The sequence below is a fragment of the Sus scrofa genome, chromosome 16 (genome assembly GCF_000003025.6).
Source record: "Sus scrofa isolate TJ Tabasco breed Duroc chromosome 16, Sscrofa11.1, whole genome shotgun sequence".
Lineage (NCBI taxonomy): Eukaryota > Metazoa > Chordata > Mammalia > Artiodactyla > Suidae > Sus > Sus scrofa.
Genome location: NC_010458.4, coordinates 45196780 through 45212360, shown reverse-complemented (window position 1 = coordinate 45212360; position 15581 = coordinate 45196780). Strand labels below are relative to the sequence as shown.

The window sequence follows — 15581 nt, the reverse complement described above, 5'->3', positions numbered from 1 at the left end:
TTGAAGTGAAATGAACTGATACACATAAAGCACTTAGAATAGTACCTGGCATTTAGAAGCTGGTAACTATTTACGACAATTACCATAGCTCTTCTAAGAGCACCCTTGAAGTCCCAGCACAGAGTAGGACCCAACAAATACTGCTGATGGAATAAATCTCTTTTTTTAAGTTCATTCATTGAGGTCTTCCAGTGTTCCTAAAGATAAGTGACCACAATGGATCAAGGTTATTTTCTAGATCCTCCTTTTTTCCCATGCCTCAGACTCTCACTGCGTGATTGCATCCATGGCTTCAGTCAACACTCCTATGATAATGCCACATAGATCTCTATCTCCAGGCCATTTTGTCCTTATTTCTCCAAGCTCTTATATACTCTTCTTGTCCACTAGACATCTCCCTTTGAATTTCCTGAAACTTAACATGATCAGAACAGAAATCACTGGCCAATGTCCCTCATCGACGTCATGCCTTCGATAACCCCGCAGTTGGGTCAGTGTCTGGTTCCGGGCTCCACTGGCATCCTGTAGACTCACCCTCTGCGTCTACTTAGTCAATCGGCAAGCCAGAGCCTACTAGGTGATGGGCTAACCGTCATAACACTGCTTATTCTGCATTTAGTTGTCTAGTTACTAGTTTGTCTTCTCTACTTCTGGGTCATAAGGCTCCAGAAGATGATAGGAATTAGATCTTATTTGTCCTTGTAGCCCCAGCTTTGCACACATTAAAAACACCTGGTAAATATCTGCTGGGTGAGTGAATAAATGTTCCCATGACACTGGTCCCACTATGAAGAATTAAAACACTTCCTAAAGACTAAGTTAATTGCAAGAAGAGAAAAAGATTTTAGAAGAATGTAGCCAATCACTGTCTACAGTAAGGACATATAAAATCCAAAGATATCTTCTCATATCAAATCAATATTCTCTTATACTCTGTCCAAAGCCAGGCTGTTTTTAATAAAAAGGGAAAGGAGATTAAGTGTGTGCCTGAAGGTTTAGTTTAAAAGGTCATAGTCCCTAACTGAGAAAAACCTAGGAAGGAAACTTCAGAAAACAGAAACCAACAGCCTATAACCAACACACACACACACACACACACATACACACACACACACGCACACACACACACACACACAGGACTGACTGGGACCAGTTGTTAAAGATGAATGCCAGACTTCACACCAGTTTTCAGTTTAGAACAACCTAAGGAAAGCATCTGACAATGACGGGAAGGACTATATAATGAAAGACACTCTACGGCTGCAGAGGCAGGAAATGATGCAGCCGCTGTTCACCTCCACCCCCCACCCCAGCATATCCACTGGAACCAATCTGAGGGCCTGGGGGAAAAGGCTGAAAACTGAGATAACTCATAAAAGAGAGAAAGAGTGTCCAATCACAATAATGTCTGCAACTCTTTTCTGCTCTAAGCATGGACACAGACATACCCCAGCTCAATTCTTTATCAAAATTCCCATGAACATTTGCTATTTTCCCAGAACAACTGACCCTACCTGGAAACTACAGAACCTCCAACAGTACTTAGAGAACTCATAAAGTCCATTTTTATATGACTTCCAAAAAGTGAAAGAAAATTTAATTCAAACTGTCATCAGTAGTCTTCTATGAGGACCCAAGACTTAGCAAGGGGTTGCATGTAAGCCTGTGCTCCTTCTTCCAAACACAATGCTGGAGAGCCAGCCTCTTATGCACTGAAGACTTTATGAGAAAAAGTTTGTGCCAGCACCAAGAGGCAGTAGGCAGGAAGCTGGGTGGGAGGGCTCTGGATCCGGCTAGGAAATTATTTTCTCTGTCATCGGTGAAGTGACCACAACTTAGGAAAGAAGGGATTCTTGAAGGTATTAACTGTTCCAGGAAGGCTAAGATATAGAGAAGATCAAATGACAGTAACTGTCTTGCTGACACATAATATTCTTTTAACTTGGCACATGAAAAGTACTGGATAACTGCTTTAAAAATGCGGGCATATAGGCAGCACAGGAAAGGGTCTCCTGTTTCAGGATCACCCATGTGACAACAACGAACAAAGAAAAAGTACTTTGACATCAATGCTGTATCTCATGGAAGCCTTACAAGCAGTAAATACCAAAGCTTCAAGTTTTTCTGGGGCAAAACAACATGAGGAGGTTTTGAGTTCTTAGCCATTTACACAGAGTAGATTTGAATAAAAACAGCTGTAGATAAGCCAATGACATAGGTATATACACAAATGCATATACACAGACGCACACATAAGAACTCATTTAAATGTTGTATTTCAAATTATTTTGATTGGGTAAAGTTGTCTAGGCTAGGGGGGCATTAGAGATGCAAAGTTCCATTCATGAAATTTTAAATAATGGTGATAAGATTTATCTAGGCATATAAGCAGAACCTAAATATATAGCACATGAATAATAGAATGTGCATGAATTTTGAATGCTTATTTTTCAGAAGAAAACAAAGAACTGAAGGTGTGAATTCTTCTGAGTCTCTAAGTGTAGCCTGTATTTGCATTTCAATAGCTTGCAAGGTAAGCTCTGTGAAATTGGTCAAATGTATAGACTCTCATCTCTCCTCCACTCCAAATCAGTCAATTAGCTTCCAGAGAAAGGAGCACACAGAAGTTAATACCCAGCAGCTCAAAACCTATTCCAGCTGATACAGATCAAAATAGATTCAAAGCAAGTATGTTGAGGACACAGGTTTCCTATGGAACAAATTCTGGGTAAGAAACACACAATGCCAGGAGCTAAGTGCTGTCTCGGTCAGAGAACACACACACAGAAATGAAAGACAGGAATGAAAGACACAGTGAGATTTGTCCAGGAGGAAAAAGACAGGGAAATATCAGGAGGCTGAGGGCCAATACATAAGAACATTTTCCAGCAGGCAAGAGGTTAAGTTTAGCAAATTCTGTCCACTTAAAGGCATCTTCGATGCCAGCTCTGCTATGCTGATTAATATTGACAGAGTATAAATGAGCCCCTCTGTGACTCCACCCTCTACCCTAATCCAAAGTTGAAGTTCCTCTGATCAGCATTTTCAATCCTCCCACCAAGAGCCTTTACTGGCTCCATATTAGCTGATCCTTTCCCTTTATAAATTTCCTTATTCCAAAGGAGGTTACCATTTCCACGTTCCCAAGGGCAAAAGTGCAATACACAGGTATTACAGATGTGGATGACGTTATCAATATATTATATGCCATTCCAATTGCAGCACTTCGGTTCCTTCATTTTCTGACAAGCAACTTGTACTAAGTACTTCCTCACCTAACGATGGTTAGTGCTTTGGACTGACTGTGTGCCCCTCCCCCACCCAGCACCCCATCCCACACAAATTCACACATTGCATGTTGAAGCCCTAAAGTGACTGTATTTGGAGGTGGAGCCTTTGGGAGGTAAGCAGGCATGATGGGCTTCCTTATTAAAAGAGGCAGAGACTGAGATCGCCCCTGCTCCAGAGTCACACAGCTAGGATGTGCCAAAGCCACCTGGAGCAAGGTGAGCAGAAGAGGAAGAAGGCTTGACTATTTAGAAACACAGTAACAATGGCTCGAGTACTTACTGTGTTCTTACTATGCGCTCCACACTGGTCAAAGTAACTGACATGTATATATCTTATTTTTCAACATTCCTGGGAGGTGATATTTTCATTTTACTGATGGCAAAAGTAAAATTTAGAAGAGAGCAGCATACCCAGAAGAGTAAAGCCAACAGCTAGTGGATCAACATTCAAACAGAAGTCTAAATGGCTTCAATGCCTCTGCTTTTTTTAAAATTTATTTATTTTTATTAAAGCATAGCTGATTTATAATGCTGCACCAATTTTGGCTGTACAGCAAAGTGACTCAATTATATATATATATATATATACATTCTTTTTATATTAGTTTCCATCCATGTTCTATTCCAGGAGACTGGATATAGTTCCCTGTGCTATACAGTAGGACCTTATTGTCTATCCATTCTAAATGTCATAGTTTGCATCTATTAACCTCCAACTCCCAGTCTGTCCTACTCCCTGCCCCCTCCCCCTTGGCAACTACAAGTCTGTTCTCTATGTCTGTGACTCTGTTTCTGTTCTGTGAATAGATCCATTTGTGCCATATTTTAGATTCCACATATAAGTGATATCATATGGTATTTGTCTTTCTCTGACTTCATGTAGTAGGAGATACTCTAGCTGCATACTTGTTGCTGTGAATGAATGTCCCTGCTCTTAACCACACAACAGACGTTTCCCCTGGAAGAGTCACCATGGTCACCACAGTGCTTGGTAACAACCCACCACACAACTAGTAGCTAACAAGAACCAACTGCAGGACTGCAGGTGGACTATGGGTCTGTTGGGTGGGGCTCTTGGCTGCATGTTTACATAGGCCAACATCACCCGGGTTTACTATGGAACCCAGGCTAAATGGGCAGTGGCCACCCAAGGCATGTTCCTCTCACGGCTGGTCACCAGAGAGCGAGATGGCAAGTCCAAGGCACAAACATATTTCAAGCCTCTGCTTGTGACACATCTACTAACAACTCAGGAATTCTACAGCTGAGCCCAAAATCAAGTGGGGGGAAGTATCTGTGCTAGCCAGGAGATCTGGGCAAGGGAGGATACACATCCTTCTATTCCAGAGTGAAAAAATAAGAGCATAATTGAATCTGTCACACTATCCAAATTCAATTTGTATTTACCATAATGCATTTTGGTTTGGATTGCTAAACAGTTAATGGAAAATGAATCTATGAGCCTGACAATTTATATTTGGAATAAAGTTTTAATGGAAAAGTGTACATAGTCAAATCAATGTTATTATTTCATCTTCACCTTTCATGACCATGCTAAAATGAACAGAAGAGGCTATTAGAAAATATAAAACTATCAATATCTCATCATGAAAAATATCACGATGAAAATCTTAGAAAATGAATTATTTTAGACCTAGCTGATATTGCACTGACTTTGGGCATTAACCTAAAAAAAAAAGAAAAATCCATTAAAAAAATACCTAATGTTTCCTACAATCATTTCATCTACCTCTAACTCTCAACACTTTGCTGCACCATGTTTTTGTCCTCAAATTATTAAATTACCAGGTAAGAACTCATTAAGTGTTGCAGCTAATAAAGTTAAGCTTGGATATTCATTTATTGCCCAAATGAAAAAAAATCAGTTTTTTAATCAATATGATTTAGTGCCTTTGTGTATACATACACAAATTGAAAAGAGTGTGTCAGAAAATTGATTAAATTGTACATATGCCATGTGTCTTGGTTGAACCCCCTATCTTCAATTATGGATATTCCTTTCAAATGGAACAAAAATCTTACCTGGATTTGATGTAATCTCACTTAGGTTTTAAATTCACTCACTGTTTCAAGTAATATGGCACCAACCTCATCATCTTCATTTAAGAATGAATTGCTTTTTCCATTACAGCCTCTAGTTTGAGATATTTCATTTTGCCTTTACAAAATTGTATTGGAATGAGACTTGTGGGCAAGTTGTCAAAGTTGGAGGCAATTTGCAAAAAAAAAAAAAAAATACACATCTTCAAAATTGGATACATTATTTTCAAGGCCTGACACTATACCATAAAACTGCTTTGCTCTCTATGTAATTTTAACCAGTCCTGCAAAATAAGTGCTAAAATACACATTATGGTAAATTGTGAAAACTATCCTAACGGAACACTATTAGACTGAGAGAAATTGTGTTCTCTCTTTATGCAGTCCAGTTCAATCAATTATTTAAAGGGATGAATTCAGAATCTATGTCCAGACTTGACCTCTCTTTGAAAGTCAATGCCCACACATCCACCTGCTTGCTGAGCATCTCTACCTTAAAAGCCTTTACAGGTGCTACAAACTCAAGAAGCACAGAACCAACTAATCATCTTCTCACCATCCAAATCATTTTTATTTCTTGCTCTCATTTGTTTCTAGTCAGAACTTATGCCTGAAACCTGGGAGTCACATCCAGCTCCTCCCACTGCTTTTGCCAACCATCCCAACATCTTATCAGGTCCCATTTATCTGATTTCACCACAACAGAGCATGCAGAATTTCTGGGCCAGGGATCAAACCTGTACCACAGCTATAATCAGAGCCACAGCAGTGACAATGCTAGATCCTTAACCCGCTGAGCCACGAGGAAACTCCATCAAGTCCTGTTAATGTTACCATCAGTTGCCTTTTCTCTACTTCCAACATCTTGGTCCATCAAGAGCATCTCCCACCTCCCCATTTCTAACCTTCTAGCTGTTCTTGGCTTCTTTTCAGGCATTCTTCATTAATGGTTGGCAGTTGGTAAAATTTTTCTGGGCCCTGTTTAAAATTCTCTCAGTGGCTTCCTATTGTTACAAATCCTTCCAAATAGCATCATTCTTGGGACTCTGCTCATCACTTTCTGCCTATTACACACACTATTTGCAGCACCTTGAAAGGGATGCCCCCTGTGTGGCTGCCACACCTCTGCACACGCTGCTGTGCCCCCTGTTCATCCTGTATCAACTGGTAGAAACAGCCCCATCTCTACAAAGCCTTCCTGGCCTCCTGCAGCAGCACAGGGCACCAGCCACTTCCAGAGCCCCTGCACTGTGACTCACATAGGTTACAGTACTTGCTGTTGCAGAAAGTGCTGTCTCTCCCACCATCCTATGAACCCCTCACAGGTCAGGACCATACTCCACTCATTTCTGTACTGCTGGAGCCTGAGATAAGAGTGCAGTAGTGTTTGTTTATTTTTATTTATTTATTTATTTACTTTTTAGGGCTGCATCTGCAGCACATGGAGGTTCTCAGGCTAGGGGTCAAATCGGAGCTGTAGCTGCCGGCCTACACCACAGCAACACCATATCTGAGCCACATCTTCGACCTACACCACAGCTCAGGGCACCACCGGATCCTTAACCCACTGAGTGAGGCCAGAGATTGAACCTGCAACCTCATGGTTACGAATCAGACTGTTTTCCTCTGTGCCACAATGGGAACCCTATGCGCTAGTGTTTGCTTAAGACACAATACTCAGTCCTCTGGCACAAACCTGTTCAATACATGCTGTTGTTGTTATTATTACTGTTATTACTATCATCATGACTATCATTATTATTATCATACATTAATTGGAAGAGAGGCAGAGAATGAAATTTTTGGACTGCCTGAATCAAAAGCATTTGTATTCACAATCTAAGCAAGCAAGCATTTTGAGAACTCAAACGTGTGCCTTACTAAAGAGTATCTATGATAAGGGTACCAAATCACAGGCATTTGTTATCTCCAGCACGAGAATGCTTTAAGGGGCAAAGCCAACTGTCTTACCACGCCTTGGAGGTGGTTTCCTAATGTAAACCATGGAGTGTGTGGCAGCAATTTTAAAAATGTACGGCTGCACTTAGACACCACCAGTGCCCCAGGCCCTTTCGGGGTAATGGTCTAGGGCTGCCTCCGGCCACACCACTGTAAGAACTGTCCCCCAAGGGCAGTTAGTTAATGGCTTAAACTCTCACTTGACTATGTTCACCATTATTTGGGACATCACAAAACAAACAAACAAACAAAAAAACAAGGGTACACACCCTCTTATTCACCTCTCCATAAAAAAAAAAAAGACTTAGTCTCACTGGAAGAAAGAAGGCAAAGGCCCGACACACCTGCTAAAGGGGGTCAAGCCTTAAACTGGGGGATACAGAAGTGGTATGTGCCATGATTTACAAGTTCCTAGGTCACGTAATCCCCTAGGAGCAGTAGGTCTCAACCTGCCCACAGACCACCAAGACATGCTGATTTAACTGATATGGATTGTGTCTAGGCTATAGGCTTTAGAAAGCACTCCACATAGGTCAAAAGGGGAGACTCCTTGAACCACTGTCCTAAGTTTGGGCCAATGCATCACATGGAACTGATTCACCTTTCTCAATTCCAAAAGGATACACAAGATAAACAACAGCCTTCAAGAGCCTTCCAGTGATGTACTGAATAGCATACAGATTCTCTTTCAGATAATAAAACAAAAAAATAAAAACTAGACCCCCAAATCCACTTTTAAAACTGATGAGAAAAGCAATACATGCTCACTATAGAGTTCAAGGAAAAAATTCTTACGGTGCCGTCATCACGATATCATGGATTGACACTTTGGTGCACGTTCTTCCTATTATTTCAGATGATGATCAAGGAGAAAAAGGAAATAGGTCCTTCATAAATTTTAGATAGGATGGATATTTTTTTAGCCTTTTCATACCTCATTCTAATTCATTCCCAATAATTCCACAAATAAGTGTATCTTACTGGTAAGGAATTAACTGGCCTGGCCAGCACCATACAGCTAAGTGGCAAAGATGGGCTTAACTACTCCACAGCCCATGCACGTTCTCTGCATCCATCCCACAGGCCCATCCTACATATACACATACATTTTTACAGAATCGTGTATCCATTATGTATACAACTCAGCGACCTGCCCTTTCCCTTGACATTACTGTCAAGCTTTTGCCCAAAACATGAAATATTGTCACAAGCATCTTTTTTAATGTCAATGCTATCTACTAACAAGTATGTCACATAAGTCGGTTGCCAATCTCCATGGTCTGGGTAGCTTCTAAGACAAATGTATGCTTTCTAACACACTATAAACATCTGTTACTACTCTTAATTTATTTGAAATGTAGGTTTCAAGTAAATACCAACACCCTATTTGATTTCATTAGACTCTGGTGCCAACAGCGAAATGACTGATCCCTGCTTTCATAGTAATCTTGCTAAGTTCATTTAATTCTCAATGTTTATAGTTTATCTTGTTTATTATTTGGTCTTCTAGCCTCCTTTTGTCTTCTTCTAACATTATTCATTATTCACTGTGTTTTAAATACAACATTATTCAATTGTGAGGTCTTATCTACTTTGAGAAATATTTTCAGGCAAATAAATAAAACCATGCAGTTTACACCCCAGTGTTCATTGCAGAACTATTCACAACAGTCAAGCCAAGGAAACAACCTAAAGACAGATGAACAGAAAAAGAAGATGTGGTGTGTATATACATATATGCAGTGGAACAATACTCAGCCACAAGAAAGAATGAAATAATGCCATTTGCAGCAACATGAATGGGCCTAGAGATTCTCACACTATGAAGTAAATCAGACAATGATAAATATCACAGAATATTGCTTATATGTAGAAATACACACACACACACACACACACACACACCACACACACACATCCAAAACAGGAAGACACAGACTTAGAAAACATACTCTTGGTTACCAAAGAAAAGGGGGAGGGGGCTTGGGGGAGGGATAAATTAAGAGGTTGAGATTAACACCTACATACTACACATTAAAACAGATAACCAGCAAGGACCTACTGCATAGCACAGAGAACACTACTCAATGTTTCATACTAACCTCTAAGGGAAAAGTTTCTGAAAAAGACTAGGAAAAAAAAATCCATAATTCTTAAAAACGGAACTAAGTGCTAAATAGTTAAGAAGTCGTGGCTCATTTTACCTACAAAACTATTGCAAGTGATTATGAAAACCTGACCTGATCAACTACGACAAGAGTGAAGACAAAGCCAGCTCTCATAATCTGGTTAAAAGAAACAAACAGGTTCACCTAAGGAGAAAGAAACTTTCTGAGTACTGAACTCAAAGCAAATTTATCATGTGGCCTAATATAAGAGACAATGTACAGCCTAATGGATAAGGCTTCAAGGGGAGTTTTACAAAAGAGCAAAGAGGTTCTCTCTGAAGCCATTCCTTTCAGCAACCCTCAGTAAAAGCCAAGGACATAATGAGAAGCTGTAATTCTGCAAAGGGACTTGGAGAGGAGCGGAGATGGACAGTTTCCGTGCGGTAGGACCTGCCAGAGGGCAGAGCCTGGGGAAGCTGGCAGATGAATGGTAAGAGGTCTATTGCTCCGACACATTCCTCCTCAGCCAGGATCCGCAGAGCAGAGCAATTCAAAACTGAGATTGCTTGCAGGACCAGAAGTGCAGGCACCCTGCATTACTGAGTCAAAGGAGACCTGTGTGCTTCAAATGCTAAAGTGGAAGGGGAAGGGCTAACATTTTCCCAGGAGGATTAAGAGCCTGGTTGGAAAGACATCATTACAGCAAGGTGGGAAACAGTTGGGGGCCATGGCTTCTCACAAAAAGCAGCTCTGAATCTGTTAAAATGCTTGAACTCAGTTCAGGCCCCACAGATCTGCACTATGAAAATTGAACATTGACTCTGGCTCACAAAATAATGAGAGCAAGGGGCAGTAGGCACGGACCACATCCAGGGCTCCCTTGCCCCTCTGGTCTCTGTTGGGTTTTGTTAATAGGAAGCGCTGGCGAGATTTCAGAAGGATGAAGCAAAATCAAGTTGAGATGTCCCCCTCCATCTCCCTGCAGAGTCACCATGGCTTGTGTCCCTTCACCCAAGGCACCGGTCACATATCTTCTCTGTCTCCAGGTTCTGTAACTGCTCCCTTCCTCACTCCTTCAGGCCTAGCAAAGGCCATAGCTCCTTGTGCTTCCAGCCCCTTCAAATTTCCCTAGACCCCGCCCATACCTTTTAAAGCATCCCTTTAATTAAACTCTCCTCAGATTATCCCATTCATGCTCACCGTCTTTTTATTTCCTGAACCCTGCCTGATACTCATATCTGACTCTTGAAAATCACACTATGCAAGGCTCTGTGACAATATAGAGGGCAGTGAACTAAGGTTAACTAAGTATTATGTGTCAGAGGCTGTGCTAAAGATTTAAAACCACCTTCAATCTTTAAACATGCATTATCTTCATGTTACAGATGTGGATTCAGACCTTAGAGTGGGTAGAAATCTGGCTAAAGTTACAGAGCTATTCAGACACTAATTCTCAATGGGTTTGTAGCTTCAGTGTAAGATACTCAAGTAATTTTAAAATAATGCATCATTCAATAGGATTAGATGTGCAGATAAATAAAATAGACAATGACAATTATAAAATTCACAATGGGAGGTAGTCATTACGAAATGTTTCAGGAAAGAATTCTAACTTAATCTGGTCCCTAATGAAGAGGGAGAATTTGGAGAAAATAAGGAAAGGATATTGTAGGTAAAAAGGGTACTTCTAAAGAGGGGGTGATGGAACAGGGTTTTGGAAAGCAAAGCGTCAGAGATGAGACCAGAAAAGTAGACTGAGGCTAGATTTGTGGGGACTTAAAACCAGGGACTGATGTTGGGCATCTAAAGTGACAAGCAGCATAGACAGGAGAAGGGCCTGGACACAGGGGTACTGGATAATACAGAAATTTGGGTGTGAAAGAGGTCGGCCCAGACTATAGACATCTTGGCGTAGTAAAATCGATAGAGCTTGGTGACAGCAAGCGTGAGATGGAGAAGTCAAAGGTGGGAACAGGGATGACCCAGGGAATTCGTATTGCATTGACAGAAATACAGGGATAACAATTTTCTCATTTATTAACAATTATACTAGAGAAAGAGAAGGTGCAAAAGAGGAGCAGCGATTCAAATTTATTTATTTGATGCTTTTTAAGAGTTTGTTAAGAAAACAATTCTTAGGGTACGAAACAGAAGTTTGAGTGAACCTAAGATTTTGAGGGCACCCTACCCTTACCCCTGTGGATCAGGAAACTGAAACTATAGTATTTTATCTCTGTTTCAGAGGCACAAATTCAACTCCTTCAACAGATAAGAAATACCACACAGATACGGCCACAACTGGCCTCATTCATCAGGTACTCATTGATACCAAACGTTCAGGTGACAGCTTGATTTATTCTGTCCCAAAGTCATCTCTGCGGCTTTCTGGAACCTCTGGAGATCCAAAAGACCTTATCTCAAAGCATTATTGTCATACATGTTTCTACTATAAGCTCTATCTAGGCTTCTTTCCTTTCATGACTCAGAATTTTCACATGAATAAGGACACAGTGACACTCTCATGGAATGATCCTGCTATTCAAGTTCAGGCAGAGTGTAAACACATCCACAACCACAATCAAGGTGACACAGAAGAAACACGGAGACACCGTGACCTGAATGACTGACATCCCAGCACTGCACAACAGAGGGAGTCTGATACCTGGTCAGCAGGTAAGAGAGTCTACCTGCTTCTCTGCTCTCTAAAACTGAATTCCAGACCAAGGCTAGTGGAAACTGAGAGCCAAAGCCCAGGTAAGAAGGTTAGGTGTTTGTTCTTATTTTAAATAAGGGTGTATGTGTGTGTGGCGGGGGTGGGTGAGGTCAGGTATAGAGGAAAGAGAAGCCAACAAGACAAAAATCTCAACACCAATCTAGAAGTCTACACAAGAAACATATAGTTGTTAACCACATCATCTAAGAAAAAACATGTTTAACATTCCAGCTGCATGTGACCGTGGACTGAAAAGGTAATATTTAGTGGGGGCAGGGGGTGGGGGGTCGGAGTGGAGAAATTAACACAAGATGCTGCCAAGCAAAGCACAAGAGAATGGCAGGCGAGGAATCGCAGGAGGCCTCTGGCAGTGCCTCCTTCCCTCTTCAGTGCCTCCTTCCCACTGTAGTGATGACTGCCGTTCATTTTTCTCCAGCCTTGGGATCTATTCCATTAGGGACAGCGACAGTTTCATTAAAACAAATAAAAGGGAAACACACAACAGAAATCACTGAAACAATTAATTCCCCTGACAGTTAAAAAATATGACCCCTGTATGAGGGATATTAGGCCCGAAAGGAGCCAGTTATCCTTTGACGAATTAGACCTGTCTAGAAATTCAAATTGCCCTAAGTCCAAGGTCTGCCCAAGCCCATCCATCCGTCAGAATTTCCCATGTTTTGAGATGCAATCTGAAAAGTTTCCCAGATTCTAACAGAGGAAGTCATGGGGCCTCTTCCTCTCCTTCTCATTTCAAAGGCAGTGATGGAAGTGTTATCAGTAGTCCTAGAAATATTAATACAGTCCACAGAAAAGATGGAAACGGCCAGGCACTTAAGAGGAACAGCTAAGTTGTGCTGCCATTTTATGAGGCAGTCATGCCCTGCGAAATTATATGTTCTGACTAAAAATAATTTTTCAAAGTCCAAATTTTAAAAACACCATTAGACGGCCTGCTGTTTTAAGAGCTAGAGGTACTACAAGTCTAAAAATAGGTTTTAAAAACACATGGCCTTACTCTACACTAAACACATTCTGCATTATTTTGAGATTAAATTTTAGGCAATTAAGAGTATTCATAGGCTCCAGATTTCTGACACTAGACTTTAAGTTAGTTAAGGAATGGTTCCAATTTTAAGCATTTAACGCTAAGCATTTACTCAGTGTAACAGACCAAGAGACTCTTAATATTAGATAATATATCCTGTCATAAGGACCCTTTAAACAATGTTTACTGTCTTTACTGATGATTCTACTAACTTAAAGATAACTTCAAACAACAAATATGGAATAAAAGCATAGCTATGTCATCTCATTAGTAATGATATGGAATATTACAGAGAATAGAAATCATCCTTTGCTTTTCAACAACATAATATTTATTGAGGACCTACTATATGCTAGTGTATTTGTTATATGGCCTTTAACTTTAAAAAAAAATCAGTTGTGCCTGCGTCTTGTTCAGGATACTCAAAAGTCACATTTCACAGCATGCCTTTTACAGAAGAATAAGCAGACACCAAGAGGGTATGTGACTTGTTCAAGACTACCTAGCAACACAGTCAGAACCAGGCATACAAAAGTGTAGGTCTCTGATGAGCTGCATTTCAGATGTATCTTGTGTGGGTGTTGAAATGTTTCCTATAGTAGGTGTTTGTGAATTAACTTAATTCCTAAGTTCACTAGGTGGCGTTGCGCCTAAGGACTACAGTGACTGACGTGTTTAGTAATGCAAATATGTACTTACATCTTGCATTTTGTAAGTAGTTTCCTAATGCTGGAATTTCTTAAAAGAGCTACTCTGCATAGGCAATGTCTCCTTAAAAAAAACTAGATATAATGGGAGTAAGAGAATAACAGGCTTTGCTGAATTCAAAATAAAGTTGTAACTATGAGCAGAACTTTTCAGCACTTTTATACTGCTATTTCTTGCAGTGTGGAGACTTTTATCTCATTTATAATAGAAAGCAGACATTCTTGATCTATTAATATAGTAGCACATGGCAGGTGTAGTTAAAGTATGTTACGTAAATGGAGATCTAACAGTCTGAGTACTATTTAGCAATGTTTTCTTTGTTTTGTAGCAAATCTTGAAAAAAGAGCTCCATTATTTTCAATACCACAATAATGATTTCTTTCTAAAATTAAACGCCCTATGAAACATGTACCTCTCAGAAGGACCATATATCTATCTCAATCATATCATCTGAAGTTATGACAACATATATTACACAAATAACCACAAAAGGAGTGTCTTATCAAAGACACATTTTAAATTACCTAAAATGAATTAAAGAGAAAATGCTCAGCAGAATTACAATCGATGTACTAATAATCTAAGCATTATCAGTTTAATAGAGTTTATCATCTTTTTAACAAAGAGCTTTTCCATACTTGACCAATGACCCCAGAGAGAATATGGACCCACACAAACAGCTGTGCAGTACCAGAACTTTATAGATGTGATGAAAACAAAGAAAAGGAAATCCACAGCAGTGACTAACCCCACTGTACCTTCAAAACAATGACCACACCGAAAATCATTAAAGACGCAGTCTGTTTACTTAGGTTTGGAACAATGGGTGACATTTAACCCCAACTTTTTAATCCCTCTTTGTTTGTCTACAAATAATTTTTAGTTTATCTATGATATTATTATAATATTAGAGTAATCAGAATAATATTAGTATCAGTAATTGACATTTAAAATAAAAAGCTGACAGCTAGACCAGCTGTGAGTCAAAGACCATTAAGGAATATCTGGAAGCATTTCTACATGTGCTGTATATTTGGTCTTCCCTAGCACTTTTTTTTTTTTTTACTTTCAAAAATAATGAATGGGAGTTTAACAATGGCTAATGGTTAGAGTCTTTCACAGAGAAAACTGTCACTTATACACAGAAAAAAAAAAGAGTTAACAAGGAGTTAAACATACTAATTTTGAACATTCTTATGTTTTGGCATCCTGAAACTTACAAATTGCCAAGCAGATGTTTTTTTCAAGTTTTCTGATCTGCCAAGTTTTAACTTGGAATACATTTGTAGGCTAAAGTCGGAGTAATTTAATTAGATAAACTTGGGCACAAGAAAGCAAGGGAGTAAGATACACATCTTTCCACATCTCAACATAAACAAATTACAGGGGACTCTGATTGAGCTGCCGGCAGAAACTTTCATCTGCCTGACAGAAGGAAACCTCCCAGCAGCTGCACACATCTGCAAGGCGATCAGACAGATGCTGCCTCCGCACGGGCTGATCCCAACACAAAACTGAGTCCTATGTTTCCAGAACTGAACAGAGTTGCTACCCTAGACAGACTTCCCAGAGACTTGACTAGATGCCAAACCAGCTTATCAGCTGTCACTGCCAGCCACCATTCAACTATTCTTGAACCACCAGCAGAAAAACAAACAACCAAACAAAGTATCAAACTAAAAGTCGTGTCTATT

The 15581-nt window shown here is 40.0% G+C and overlaps 1 protein-coding gene across 13 annotated transcripts in view; it reads right to left on the bottom strand.

The window, feature by feature from the left end:
- The window catches only part of MAST4 (microtubule associated serine/threonine kinase family member 4), a 589582-nt gene that overhangs the window by 349740 nt on the left and 224261 nt on the right, over positions 1-15581 (bottom strand). The gene's annotated exons all lie outside the window — the stretch shown is intronic.